Below are 13,762 nucleotides of genomic sequence, written 5' to 3' on the forward strand. Positions count from 1 at the left end.
AGCCCAGCTGCTCTACAGCAGCCTAAACTTCAACTATTCACCCTACTTTCTGACCACAGAGCAAAGAGGCCCTCCAAGGCACTCACTGACAAAAGGGAGACCACAACACATGAGAGTAAGCACACTGTACCCCCAAATCCAGATACACTGGGCACAGCCAAGAAGCCTTGTGAGTTGATACATGATGTAGAAGATCAGATCAGTAAGAGATCAGAAATGGGAAGCCAGCAGAGAAACTGCTTGCCCTTCCCTCTAAGTCCAGGTAGAATTGTCCAAAACACAGTGGTTCTATATGGCTTCTCAGGAGATATGTAGGAGACTGAGAAACAGGCTGGGAGTGAGAAAGTTGCAGCCAACTTAAGGATATGCCCATTTGTACTGGGTCTCCTTTCCATCACTCGGATCCCCCTTGTTCCATACTCTTGCTCCCAGGATTGCACCCTCAATATAACATCCTCATGTGTCTTCACCCTTGGGTTCTGTCTTCTAGGGAACCTGGGCCATGACGATGATTCTTAGTCTTAGTTATAGCCATCTGCAGTGACACTGTGTGATGATGAAGTGAAGAGATCACTGGGCTTAAGCCTGTAGGAGACACTCAGAGTTGTTTAACCAGAAAGCGTCTTGATTAAGCTCCCAGGCTCTGGGGCTGACCTTCTTAGACCAAGTCCCAGCTCCTCCACAAGGTAGGAAACACTGGACAAGAAAATTAAAATCAAGTTTTTGTTTTCTCCTCTGTAAGATGTGGGTGAAAGAGTAGCTGCCTTCTAGAACCCTTGTGAAAGTAAATGAGTGAATATTTATTCAACACCTGTTAATAAAACACACCATGAAAGTCAACTATTTACTTCTTTTGTTGCCTTATTAGTAGGGCCATTTCTCATTGGTTTTAGTATTCTGAACTTCTAGCAATATCTCTGTTTTGCAGTTTCTAAAATACTATAGGATTACATGTCTGGGAGTCTATCTTATTAGAATTATGTGCAAAGTAAAAGTAAATAGGGCATGGGTAAAACACAAGAGTTTAGGTAGATTGCAAGAAGCCATCTGTGAATTACATGGTGTGGTAGCCAGGGAGATTTAGGTTTGGCATTGCAAACTATCCAAGGTTCTCCAGAGGCAATAGATTGCTCAGCGCACATGACCTTTATCTCTGCTCTGCTAGGAAGATCCCTCACAGTAGCTCCAGAGATGGGCATTTCCTGAATACTTATTGGGAACTGAACAGCCCATTTTTAACCTTTTGTGGTAAAGAGCATTCTATGAAAGGCCTTTGATGTTTCCCAATATAAATAAAGCAGGCATGGGCTCCATTTTGCCAGAGTATAGAAGTTCAGTCCATTTGACTGGCTTGCCCATTCTTCCCTGCTTTTGAAACTATTTTCTGTGTCCTGCGGTTTTTTTGTTGTTCTATTTTTCTTAGCTTTTATTTCTCAGCCAGCCCATTCCACCCATGGGAACCTCATCTCCACCGCGTGCATGGGACGCCAGAGGGAGGAGATTAATGCAAATTCCTGTTAAAGGAATTTTTAAAGACTATTTGGAAACTCTCAGCATGATTTGTGCTTATATCCTGGTTCTTAAGTGTATCCTTAAATTATGAAGTTCTAAATTAAATAAATTATTGTTATACATTTTGAATCATGCTATCTGCCTATGGAATATACAACATTGAATTAATATTAACATTTTTTAACATCTACACATCACTATCCCAGTTTTGAAATAAGAATACAGTGGCCATAAATAGAGAGCTTGCCCATCCCATTTCTGACTGTTTAGAAAAAAACACCATTCTGGGATAAACTATCAGTCAGAAGAAGGAGTAAAACTGATATTTTCATATCAAAAGCAATACTTTACAAAATGGTTATCCAATATTTAATCATTGTGACTTTTATTTAAGAGACCATTTGGTTTAGCCACTATTCCATTATTAACCAAATATTCCATCAGAAATATCCTCAAGGTGCAAGAAAGAACTACATCACTGTGCCTGGTTTTGTGGAAAAAAGCATGATATATCTCAGGGCAGGGAACCAACACCCATGAGGAAGGCCAATCTTATTTTCCATCTCCACAGACTTATTTATGATCTCAGGGCCTGATATTTGGATATTCCAAATACAGAATTCCCTATCAAAGCCGATCTCAAAGCAATGTTTACTTTTAATAATCATAGTGTTCTAAGTTCCAGTCAATGAAATCAGAAAATCTTCTTCCAAAACCTGCATCCCACAGGGATGACAGTATTGATGTAAGATGTGTTCTTGATGTGTAAATTATAATAATTAATTGGATTGTTTGTAATAGATTATAAGAGCAATATATAAACTGTGGTTAGAAAAGACTCCTTACTGCTTAGGAGAAACCCAAGTTACCAAGTTGTGCTTTACAGTATGGATAGAGTTTAAGTGAAAGCATTCTAGGACAATGATTAGTACACCTCTCAAAGCCCTTTTTATTTTCTTCCTGGATGATGATGTATTCTTAGTAGAGAATTCCCAAGAGGTGCTATAGAAGAGAGTGTGCCCAACAACACTGCAAATCTCTCCTCAGCCAGCTGCTCTGAAATGGCAGTGAGCCTAAGGCTCTATGCTTGGTAAAACTGCAGATTTCTTACTGTTCAAATGCTGCCTTTGCTACAGAACATCCAGGGCACTTCCTCAACAGACACAGACACAAGGGAACCAAAACCACTCAGAGCACCACTTCAACATACATAGAGATACCAGGGAACCAGTCCTTTGCACTACTGTCTACTGGCTCAGTAAATGCTATTAGAGTGGCAACAACCTTAAACCTGGGTCTAGTCATTGGCATCCTTCTTCAAATCAGAACTAGACTTTGCTCCCTGAACCACCTAAGTCACTCCCTTCAATGACTTGAAGACTTTCTTTTTATTCATTCATTTTCATGGTATCAGGGCCTCATGCATGCATGCAAGTAAGCACTCTATCACTGAACCATATCCCCAACCCTTAAGAGTTCTTTCTTTCATAAAAAGATTCCTTTACTAAATTGCTGGGCAGATGCATATTTAACATGAAGCTGCAAAAAAAAAAAAAAAAAAAAAAAGCTTGTAGAATCCAGGGGCACTTTGCCACTAAGCCACATCCCCAGCACATTTATTTTTTATTTTGAGACAAGGCTCTAACTGGTGCTGAGGCCTTGCTAAATTGCTGAGGCTGGCTTTGAACTTGTGATCCTCCTTCCTCAGCCTCCTGTGTCATTAGGATTATAGGTATGCACCACCCCACCCAGCTAAAAGTAAATATTTTTAATAATAATTCAAAACTTTTCCTTCTCTTTTCCCTCTAACTACCTCTCAATTGTATTCTGTATCATATTAGGTAAAGTGGCCACAAGCATTTTGGAGATCTGAGGAATAATTGAGTAGAGGGTTCATTTAGTTTGCATTTAGTGGGATTATTTATGTAATACAAATCAATTGCACATAAAGATAAATCCTTGTTAAACATTCATTGTAGAAATGGTTCCCAAAAACCCTCCTCCTGTATGCTACATTCAGACATCCAGCATGTCTCATGAAGGACAAAAATTTTATCACCACATAAAAATATCCTGTGAGGCTACACTGGAAATATGGCATTAGTAGAATATAGAGCCAGAAGCTAGTCTGAGGAAAAGCCCAAATCACTGGATGTGTGTACTCATTATTGGAAGATTTGGTTCTTTTCTACACAGTCAAAATGAAAGTTCTCTCCTGAATAATGCAGCATATGCATTATAAATGTACCACAACCTTTTTCTTTAGTTGTTTAGAGTTACAGACATAGAAATTACTAGAATTTTTTTATTTATGAAGCCCAGACCTGTGGAAATATTATTAAGAGTAAGAATATCCAGAATAGAAAGAATACTTGATAGAAATTTCCAAATTTAACAACAATGTTAATAATTTATTCAGCATTACCAATAATAACTTCTGATTTTGGAGAAACACTTCTATAAACTTTCAATAATACAAATCAAATTTCAAGCAACCATGCTGAAGGAAAAGTAAAGAATCTTTCTATGCTTTCTATAGCAATGATTACAAATTGTTATCCTATGGAGAAAAAAATACACATCAAAACTGCTACCCAAAATACAGAAAGATTTATTTGAGAAATGTACTAGTCATGTAATCAATTTTCCTGAGTTTTGTAATATTTGTGGTATTTATTGACTTTTAAACTCATGTTACTGTAATTTCTTTACCTGTTGTAAACAAACACAATAATTTTATTGTCATAACTGTTTATGTTTTTTTTTTTCTCAAAGTAGTTACCTAATTGTGGGCGTCAAGCCCACAAAACCTAGATTCATTTCTAGGGTTAGGCATTTCTTTGCAATTAAGCCATGATTATGTACCATCATCAACTCACTTTAACATTCCAGTTATCTTTATACCATCTTGTTGTGAATTGAACTTTGTAAACATCATCCCACAATGCTGAAGAGTAATGCTGAGGCTCCAATTTTTAATGTGTGCAGGTGCACTTAAAATTCTCATCTTAATTCTCTCCAATTTTATTCACTTTTTAGATCAAGACATTTCATATTTAACATGTTATTTTACTTGGTATTATTCTCACCAGTATATTGCTTTTTAAAAGCAACTACAAAATTAACTATACTATGCAAATGAAAATCTGTGAATTTAATCACAAAGAGTGGTCCAGAGGAGCCACTAAGTCCTACAATGTTGAATGGGAAAATTGGTAGAGTCCTATTATGTTCAATAATTCCTATACCAGTGTCCAGAACTTAATATAAATTGAACTGAATCCTACACACAATCCTCTGTAGATTCCATCTGCAGATAAGACATGTTTTCATCAAAAGTGGCAAACTAAAAATACAGACCATTTTCATTTTCATTTCATTTTCTTTTCAATGAAACATTGTCAATGTAATGGCATCACATAAATATTTATCAAACTCTCTAATTCTTCCAACTGTAATAATAAATGAAAATATCATTCAATGTGCATACAAAACACCTGCAAAGAAACCCCATTTTTAGAAGATTGAAATGAGATGCAAGCTACCCAAAGTCACAGAGGGCAATAAATTTATTCCACTACCTTCTAGAGAGAAACTAATATATAAAGCAACCATTTGATATTATTGTAGGAGCCTCTGCTTACTATAATTCTGAAATTTCCACTTTGTTAATTGAATAAATAAAAACAATCTGTCATCTACTTGGCACTTGAGAAAAAAGGACCCTGACTTGAAGGTACAGAAAGCCCTTACAGACATCCATTATTAACTATAAAATGTAGACTACTTACCAAGAAAATTCAACACAAGTTTCTGTGCTATTGGCTTGCTACTCTATTTGGATTACTTCTTTATGGATGTCATTATTTTTATCGTTTACTGGTTATGCAGGACAACAGCAGCTCAAGCTTGATACACAATTGCAGACATAATTACTGATTTGAACCAACAGTCCTCTATTAAAACCTAAATTACCTTCAGCCAACAGTTAAGAAAAGGTCAAGAAGAAGGCACCTGCTGAAAAGAGTAATAAAACCATTCTGTTCATTGTTTTCCAGAAGCTTCTAATCCTTCCTCCCACCTGGCTTACATGACAATTCCTAAGTTCATCAAAATCTTGTAGAGTGCTCAGGGCTCTTCTGGGAAACATTATTTTTTCCTTTTGAATAATTATGTTCATAAAGTTTCGAGCCAAGAAAAGTTTCTGCTGTCACTTGATCATAACTTCACTCCTCTCCTTTGCTTGCTTGTGTCCTAAGGGGAAATTGTAAGGGCAAGTCTGGGCCAAAATTCAATGAGCCTCTTTTGATTTAGATGGGCAGGGTAAAGAAATACATCATCTCAAAAAAAGAATGAGGACAGGGAACACCATTTAGTCCAGATTTGTCATGAATTACACCAAAGCTGCCAAATATCATCTGTCTTACTCCTCATTTTGTCAAACAGGAGTAGCAGACAAGTTTGAAAAAAAGCTAGAAAAAGAATCTAGGATTAACAACCATCTGTAAGAAAAATATGATTTCTGGTGCCTCTGAATTAAAAAAAAAGAAGCTTATATGATGTTACAGAATGTAAGAGACATGCTACTGTCCGGAATAAATACCCCCGTAAATATTGGAGCTACGGTTAATGACAAAAGGGTCCTCATTTTTTCTAACAGCACATCTTCTCTCTTTCTTGGTTTTCATGATCCTGCTCTTGATTATCTGATGATCAGATACAGCAAATAAACAATATTACACTTAGCCAATGAAGCTAGTAAACTCTTCTTCAGTTGAACTAACTAAATAAAAGCTACTCAGTTATGTGTCTTTATTCTTTCCTTGACCAATAGCTAAAATGAATCCTTCTCCCTGTAGATCAAAGTAGAGCATCACAATATTTGAGAGCCTGAAAGATCCTGGTACTCTATTATTCAGCTGAACACCCTTTTTTTCCTTTACCTAGTGTGTCAAGATCTTTAGCAAAGCAAAAACTATGCTTTTCTGGTAGACAAGATGTGGCAAATACACATCAGATGGAGAGATATCCTGTTTTCATTATCTTACCTTATGAAATGAAAGCACCAAATAATTACCTCTCTACTGTTTTTCCAGGACTTCAATGAAATGTGTCAACACATAAGAGCAGCATTTTAGAAACTGGAATTAACAGGAACTGCTAGAAAACATCATTTCTCAGAATACATTTAAACTTAAATTAAAAATCTGTTATAAAATATTTACATAAGAAAAATATTTTATCAGTCAGGGTCTTGGCAAAAAACAGATGGCACACTCAAACTGAGTAACTGAGGAGCATTTAATAAGTAGACTATTTACAAAGTTGTGGTCAGAGTTTAGGGAAAGTTTAAAAAATAAAGGTACAGCCTGAAACTGTTACCACCCATCAGTTAAGGGATGCAACCAGCTCATAGTGAACAGTATGGAAGAGTCAAAAGCATCAATACCCTGACCCAACTTTCCTTCTCCCTCCCTATATTTCCACCAGTGTCCAACCATAAAAGAGACCAAGGTAGCCTGCCTCCTGCACACAGAGCAGAAAGAAGGGTAGAAGGGAATCTGAAGAGACAAATAGGAGAGAACTAACACACTGAATACGATTAAGAATTTTTTTACTTATTTACTGTTGGAATAAATTATCTTCCCAATATAGCAATTGTTTTATAGTAATTAATGTGTCTTGAGACACCTCTTTTGGATATTTATTTGAATTCAGGCATACATTAGGTCTCCTAAGCCTCTGCTGATTCTGTCAAAATATTTGAAGTAAAAAGAGCACTTTATGCTCAGATAAGTTGGAAAAGCGCATGCCACAATACAAAGGAGGGTCAATGTAAATACATACACATTTGTGCATGTGAGATTTTCCTCTGATAATACCAGATGTGTAAAAATAAGGAAATAACTGTCCCTACCTCCTGGGACAACTGAATGAGACCATCTGTATAAAGCATTTTGCAAAGAACTTGGCACATGAACAAACAGTGCTCAGTAAATGTTAACCACTTCTGCCACTGCCACCAGAATCATCAACTGCAGATGCATTCTGACTGGAAAACTTCCTACTATGGAAAGTCTGTGTCTTATATCTGCACATGTTTGTATCTATAGTGTCTGGCGCAGTGCTTCTTAAATTTCTAACATCATGTTAGATAATGAATATAATGGTGAGCATTGTAATGTGCTGTTATGGTTTATATATGAATTGTCCCCCAAAAGCTCATATGTGAGACCATGAAAGAAAATTCAGAGTGAAATTATCAGGTTATGAAAGCCTTATCCAAATCAGTTCATTAATCCCCTGGTAGGTATTAACTGGGTGGTAACTGTAGGCAGGAAGGGTGTGGATGAACAGGTGGGTCACTGAGGGTGTTCCTTTGGGTTATGATTTTTCCCATGTTATAGGGAGTTGTCTCTCTCTCTACTTCCTGGTGGTGACCATGTCCTCAGCTGCTTTCTTTCCTCTTCGTCCATGATATGCTGCCTCATCTAAGGCCCAGAGGACTGAAGTTGGCTGCAGTCTATGGATTAAGACCTCTGAAACCATGAACCCCCAAATAAACTTTTCCTATAAATGCTCTTGTCAAGTACTTTGGTCAAAGTGGCAAAAAAGCTAACAAACACATGCTATGTCAGACTATACTATTATTTAGTGATTATTCATTTCTCTCCTTGACTCTCCCCTGTTAGAAGAATATCTCAGCATGTAAGGGTTGCTATATCAAGATACGTTCCACTGGGTGATGTATATATATATATATAAATATGTATTGTATATATATATTTATTATATTATATGTAAATTATATATAATATTTATTGTATATATTATATTTATTATATGTAATATATGTATTATATATTATAAATAAGAGGAATTTATTGCTCACAGTTCTAGAAGCTGGGAAATCACGATCAAGTATATTCAGTGCCAGAATATTCAGTGCCTGGCATGGGCTCTTTCTCATATATGGTACCTTCTAGTTATGTCATTACATGGCAGAAGGGCAAGGTAGCTCCCTTGAGCTTCTTCCTTGCAAGGGTATGAATCCCCATGACTTCAACACTTCCTAAAGGCCTCACCTCCTAAGACTTTCACATTAGGTATCAGGTTCCAACATATGAATTCTGAAGAGACACCAACATTCAGACTAAAGCAAGGAGTATTCTCTTCGCCCCACACTGATGCATTCAGCCTGGCCTCGTGACGTGGTCTGACTATAAGAATATGGGCCAGTTTGGAGAGAGGCGCTTCAAGTCTTCACCATCCCTCTTTCTCTCCTACCTCTACATTGAGAACCTCACATCCTGGAATCAGAAGACTCGTGGACCAGACAGTAGCTCAATCTGCAGCCCGCAACAGTGCTGCTTCAGCTGTTCTCATAGACTCCAGAGGAAGACAAAAAAAAATGTTTATTTGGATAAGTCAATGAAGTTATGAATGTTATAAAGCAAAAATGCAGAAAAATCAGACTAATACAAATGCTTATTAACAAGATAGTGACAGCATTCTAAAGTGGAAAATAGGAAACAACTGGAGCTCAAATTTCAGCACTGACAACTATCAGATGCATGACCTTGATTGGACAAGTCTCAGTAAATCTACCTTGTTGGACTATTGGGACAATGAGAAATATTACTTTAAAAGCACCCACCACAGTATGTGGTACCTAATAGAACCTTGATAAATGGAAGACATAATGCAATTAGTAATAATGGATGGCATGATATATTCTCAATTACTCATGATTAAAATCCCAAGCTGGAAATTGGTCATCTCAATTAAACATTTCTTTAATTAACCTCAGATAAATAGAATGGTGAAATCCTTGTTCAAGTTTGTAGCTTACAAAAGAATCTAAGAGAAAAACCACAATTTAAAATACACAATGTGCTCTTTCTAAAAGCTTCTAATACCTCTGAGTAGTCAAGAATATGAATCCCTGTTGAGCCAAAGAATAAGAATGCATTCTTTGTGAAGGAAAAAATGATTAAATTGCATCTTACAGACTAGTGATTTAAACTGTGATCAAATCCACTATAGTTGGGGGGCCCCAGTTAATCCATTTACTATGAACATTATTAAACATTTATTAAATGCCAGTGCATGGTAAAGAATTTCAAAGGTATGGTTTTGTTCAGTGAGCTTCAAAAAGCCAAGAACATAAAACTACTAAATGTATCAGCTAATCCCAGCATATGCACATTCACAAAATAGAAGCACCACAATTACTGAAGCACAGAAAGAGGTTTTGGATCCATCAGAGAGGTATTCAGAAAAAGATCACTGCTGATAAGCAATAAAATATTTATTTGGATTGTAAAATTTGATTAGAAAGAAAATGTATCTAAGACATGGGCTAAATTATCTGTCTTTTGAAATAAGAAGGAAAATAAAATTTAATATCTTAAAAATATTGCATCTTACAGAAAAGATAGAATCTGTTAGCTGTTCTGTTAGGAGATCAAGTAAATTTATAGTAGTATTTCCAAATCATATGTGAAAGGAATGCATGAAGTGCTGAAGTGAAAGTTCCTGGGCTTCCACCCCAGAATCTATAAAATCAAATATTTGGAAATTTAGCCTGAGGATAGGCATTGTTAACAAACTCCCCAGATGATTCATGTGTACTATAATATTGAAAACCAGCTACCCATGCAAATCATCATATAACCTTGGGCAGCTGAATTGAAAAAAAATAAGTTTTTTTAGTTGGAGAGGGACACAGTACCTTTATTTTATGTATTTATTTTTATGTGGTGCTGAGGATCGAACCCAGGGCCTCACAATGCTAGTCAAGCGTTCTACCACTGAGTCCCAGCCCCAGCCCTAGCCCCCTGAATTGAAAATTTTAAAAGACAAAAATCTGAACAAGTTCAGACCATTCTATGTATACAGGTCAAGTCCAAGTCTGGACTCAGGAATAGCTGCAGGGCTAAGTAGATGCTCATTCTGCCAGCAGCTCAGACCAAGACTTTTAGCACTTGGAGGAGCAGAGCTGATGGATTATCCAACAGTAGTATGCACCTAACAGCACTATGGTGATGTCTTACTATATTACAGCATACGATACGTATGTTAAACATAGAATTGTCAAAATTTCCCTCAATTCTTTCATTCCCCTTGCACAAGTCCAAGTATCATTTCTCATCAGTTTATTTGGGCTTAGATGCTAAAATCTGTAAGTAGAGAGAAGGAAAAAAGATGTTTACAAATATTAGTACGTGCAAATTCTAATCTTTATAAAAAATGTCTCACAATAAGTTCAAATCTTTTTTCCCCATTGCATAGAGAAAATCTAGTTTTATTTTTTAAGAGAAGGGACTAACATGAAATGACAAAGGGTAAAGGAAATTGGTACTAAAGTCTTAAAAATTTAAAAAAGCCTCTGGAAAAACAAATCAGAAATATATATAATTGAATGCATAGGAAAGAACACTCGGTTACAACTTGAGGAGATACAGTGCCTATATTCAGCTTATGTCCTCTAATGGGTATGTGTACCCAACTTAGTTGCTTTTCAATGCAAAAATGTGAATGTTTGCAGGAAATTACTCTTTAAGACAGGAAGCAATGTCAAAATATAAGTGACATTATCTTCATTGATACCAAAATTTATTGCATAAAACCCAGAATACATTGGAACAAATGAAGAGTGCAGTATTATCTTTTCAACAGAGGCAAAGAATATCAAACTGTAGGAGTCAAGCATTATAAGGGTAGATTTATCATCAGATGAAATTGTACACACATTTTCAAAAATAACACTAAAGGCAAAAATAATGTAAAATGATAGTAGTGGTTAATGATTCAGTTCAATATCTTCCCGTTCACCTTCCTACCTACATCCACCTGTCACAAAGTGAAGTGTGGTTACTGAAGAGCCATGTAACTATGAGACTATGCAAAAAAAAAAAAAATACGAAGGGTGTTTTAGTCAGTTTTTTAACTGCTGTGACTAAAAGATCTCACCAGAACAACTATAGAGGAGAAAAGGTTTATTTAGGGGCTCAGAGTTTCAGAGGTCTCAGCCCATAAGTGGCTGGCTTCATTCCTCAGAGCTTAAGTGAGGCAGGATATCATGGGTGGAGAGTGTGGCTCACATGATGATCAGACAGGAGAGAGAGAGAGAGAGAGAGAGAGAGAGAGAGAGAGAGAGAGAGTGTCCACTCTCCAGATATAAAATATATACCCCATAGCCCTGCCTCCAATGAACTTCCTCCAGCTACATCCCACCAGCCTCCAGTTACCACCCAGTTAATTCCATCAAGGACTAAATCACTGATTAGGTTAAGGCTAATCATTTCTCCTCCAAACCTTCTTGCATTGTCTCACATGTGAGCTTCTTGGGGACACTACATTTAAACCATAACAAAGGGGAATCCATGGTCAGATCAGCAGTCAGTGAGTCCAGTGTTGTAAGTATTTTGAAAAGTGTTTAATGCTCAATTGCTTTACAGATTTTAGAACACCAAATTTAAGTATGCTTGAGAATACACAAGGAAACACATACTTGTCTTCAGATAAAGGAAAGCATGGTAGACTGCAGCTACTCAGACCCATGTTTGAAACTAGGTGCTAAGTTGCGTATCTCCTTGGAAACTCAGTTCATGAGCTGATACTTATTAATCCTACCTCATGACACTATTGGGGAAACTAAGTAAGACCTTCCTCAAAAGACTGACAGTGTCAATGAAGTCATTATTAGTAGAATTGGAGTTTTAGCACAGAGTGGGCATTCAGTAAAGTTTAATTCCCTTCTCTTCTTGATTGGTACTTCAAAGATGTAAATATATTCCAGCCAAATAATAGGAGATAAAAATGAAACACAGAATATGCATACAGAAAGACTGAATTTTCCTGACTTTGAACTTTTCCTTCATTATGATATGGAGATTAATTTTACAACTTACACTGGCCATTATTAGAACCTATACAAACAAAAGCTATAGTTTAAATTTGAAAGGGAATGTAAAATTGTTTTCCTGCCCAATATTTAATATAGTTTTTAAAATCCTTTTTCTAATATTATAAATACACAATTAGCATCTCTGTAATGATACCTTCCTAAGACCTGTTCTAGACATCATCATCATCACTGGGTCTCAATATTATAGATTGAATATTTGTGTCTCTGAAAAGTAATATGTTGATATGTGCCCTCTGCCAAAGGTGATGGTATTTGAAGGTGGGACCTTTGAGAAGTAATTAGGTTTAAATGAGGTCATGATGGCATGGTTTCCATGATGGCATTAGTGACACTCTAAGAACAAAAGACCAAAGCACCCTCTCTACCATTTAAAAGGATACAGAAAAAAAGTTACCAGTCTGCAAACCCAGAACAAAGTCTTCACCTTGACCCTGGCAGGCTCACAGATCTCAGACTTCCAGCTTCCAGGACTGGGAAATGAATGTCTGTTGTTTAAGCAACTCAGACCATGATATTTCATTATGGCAGCCTAAACTAAGTCAGGGAGAAAACCACTCTTTCAATATTGTAGAAAATTGGTTAATAAATAAAAATTTCCCCTGAACACTATAAAGAGCTAATATTGCCATTTATACAGGAAAAGAGACGACACAACTCCTCCCTTGAGATGTCTGTAATCTATTCAGAGTAGAAAAATGCACAGCGCTAATAATGGAATGCAGACACAAGCATGTGTCCAGGGACATGTACATTTAAAGACAAATAATAACAATATCAGGTATTTGAAAAAATTTCTGTATCTAAGATTGAGAATAAATAAGCAGGTAAGGAGCAATGAAAATACTGGGACAATTGTGTCCTGTGTTTTTAAAGCTCTATAAAAAAATGAATTTTCACAAATAAAATCTTAAAATGTTTATAAATAAAATTCACAACATGGATCTTCTGTTGTGTTGTAAAATGTCTGTAGGAGCACACCTTTATGTATTAGTGGAGAATATAAAGTGTAAATCCCAAACCCCTATCACTCAAGGGCCAGATGTAACCATCAAACATGAAAGACCAAGACACTAATGCAATGTGACTTCAGCAAAACCTTGCTGGAAAAAGAAAGATTCCTATATATGATCCATTTGAAAATCCATTTCACATTTCTAATTTAAATCCAATTTAAATGTAATTTACTTTATCAGAGTTATTCATTTCATGAGGGTCAGGAGTATAATCAACAGAGGTGACAATTACTTACGCTTATCAAAAGATAACCCGGTAGCAGTAGTGTTGAGCAGGAAAAAACAAAACAAAATAGAACCATGA

At 36.3% G+C, this 13,762-nt stretch overlaps 1 protein-coding gene across 9 annotated transcripts in view; it reads right to left on the minus strand.

The window, feature by feature from the left end:
- Fat3 (FAT atypical cadherin 3) overlaps positions 1–13,762 on the minus strand; it is a 622,271-nt gene that overhangs the window by 473,538 nt on the left and 134,971 nt on the right. The window lies entirely within an intron of this gene.

This window comes from Marmota marmota, unplaced genomic scaffold (assembly GCF_001458135.2).
Source record: "Marmota marmota marmota unplaced genomic scaffold, marMar, whole genome shotgun sequence".
Classification (NCBI taxonomy): Eukaryota; Metazoa; Chordata; class Mammalia; order Rodentia; family Sciuridae; genus Marmota; species Marmota marmota.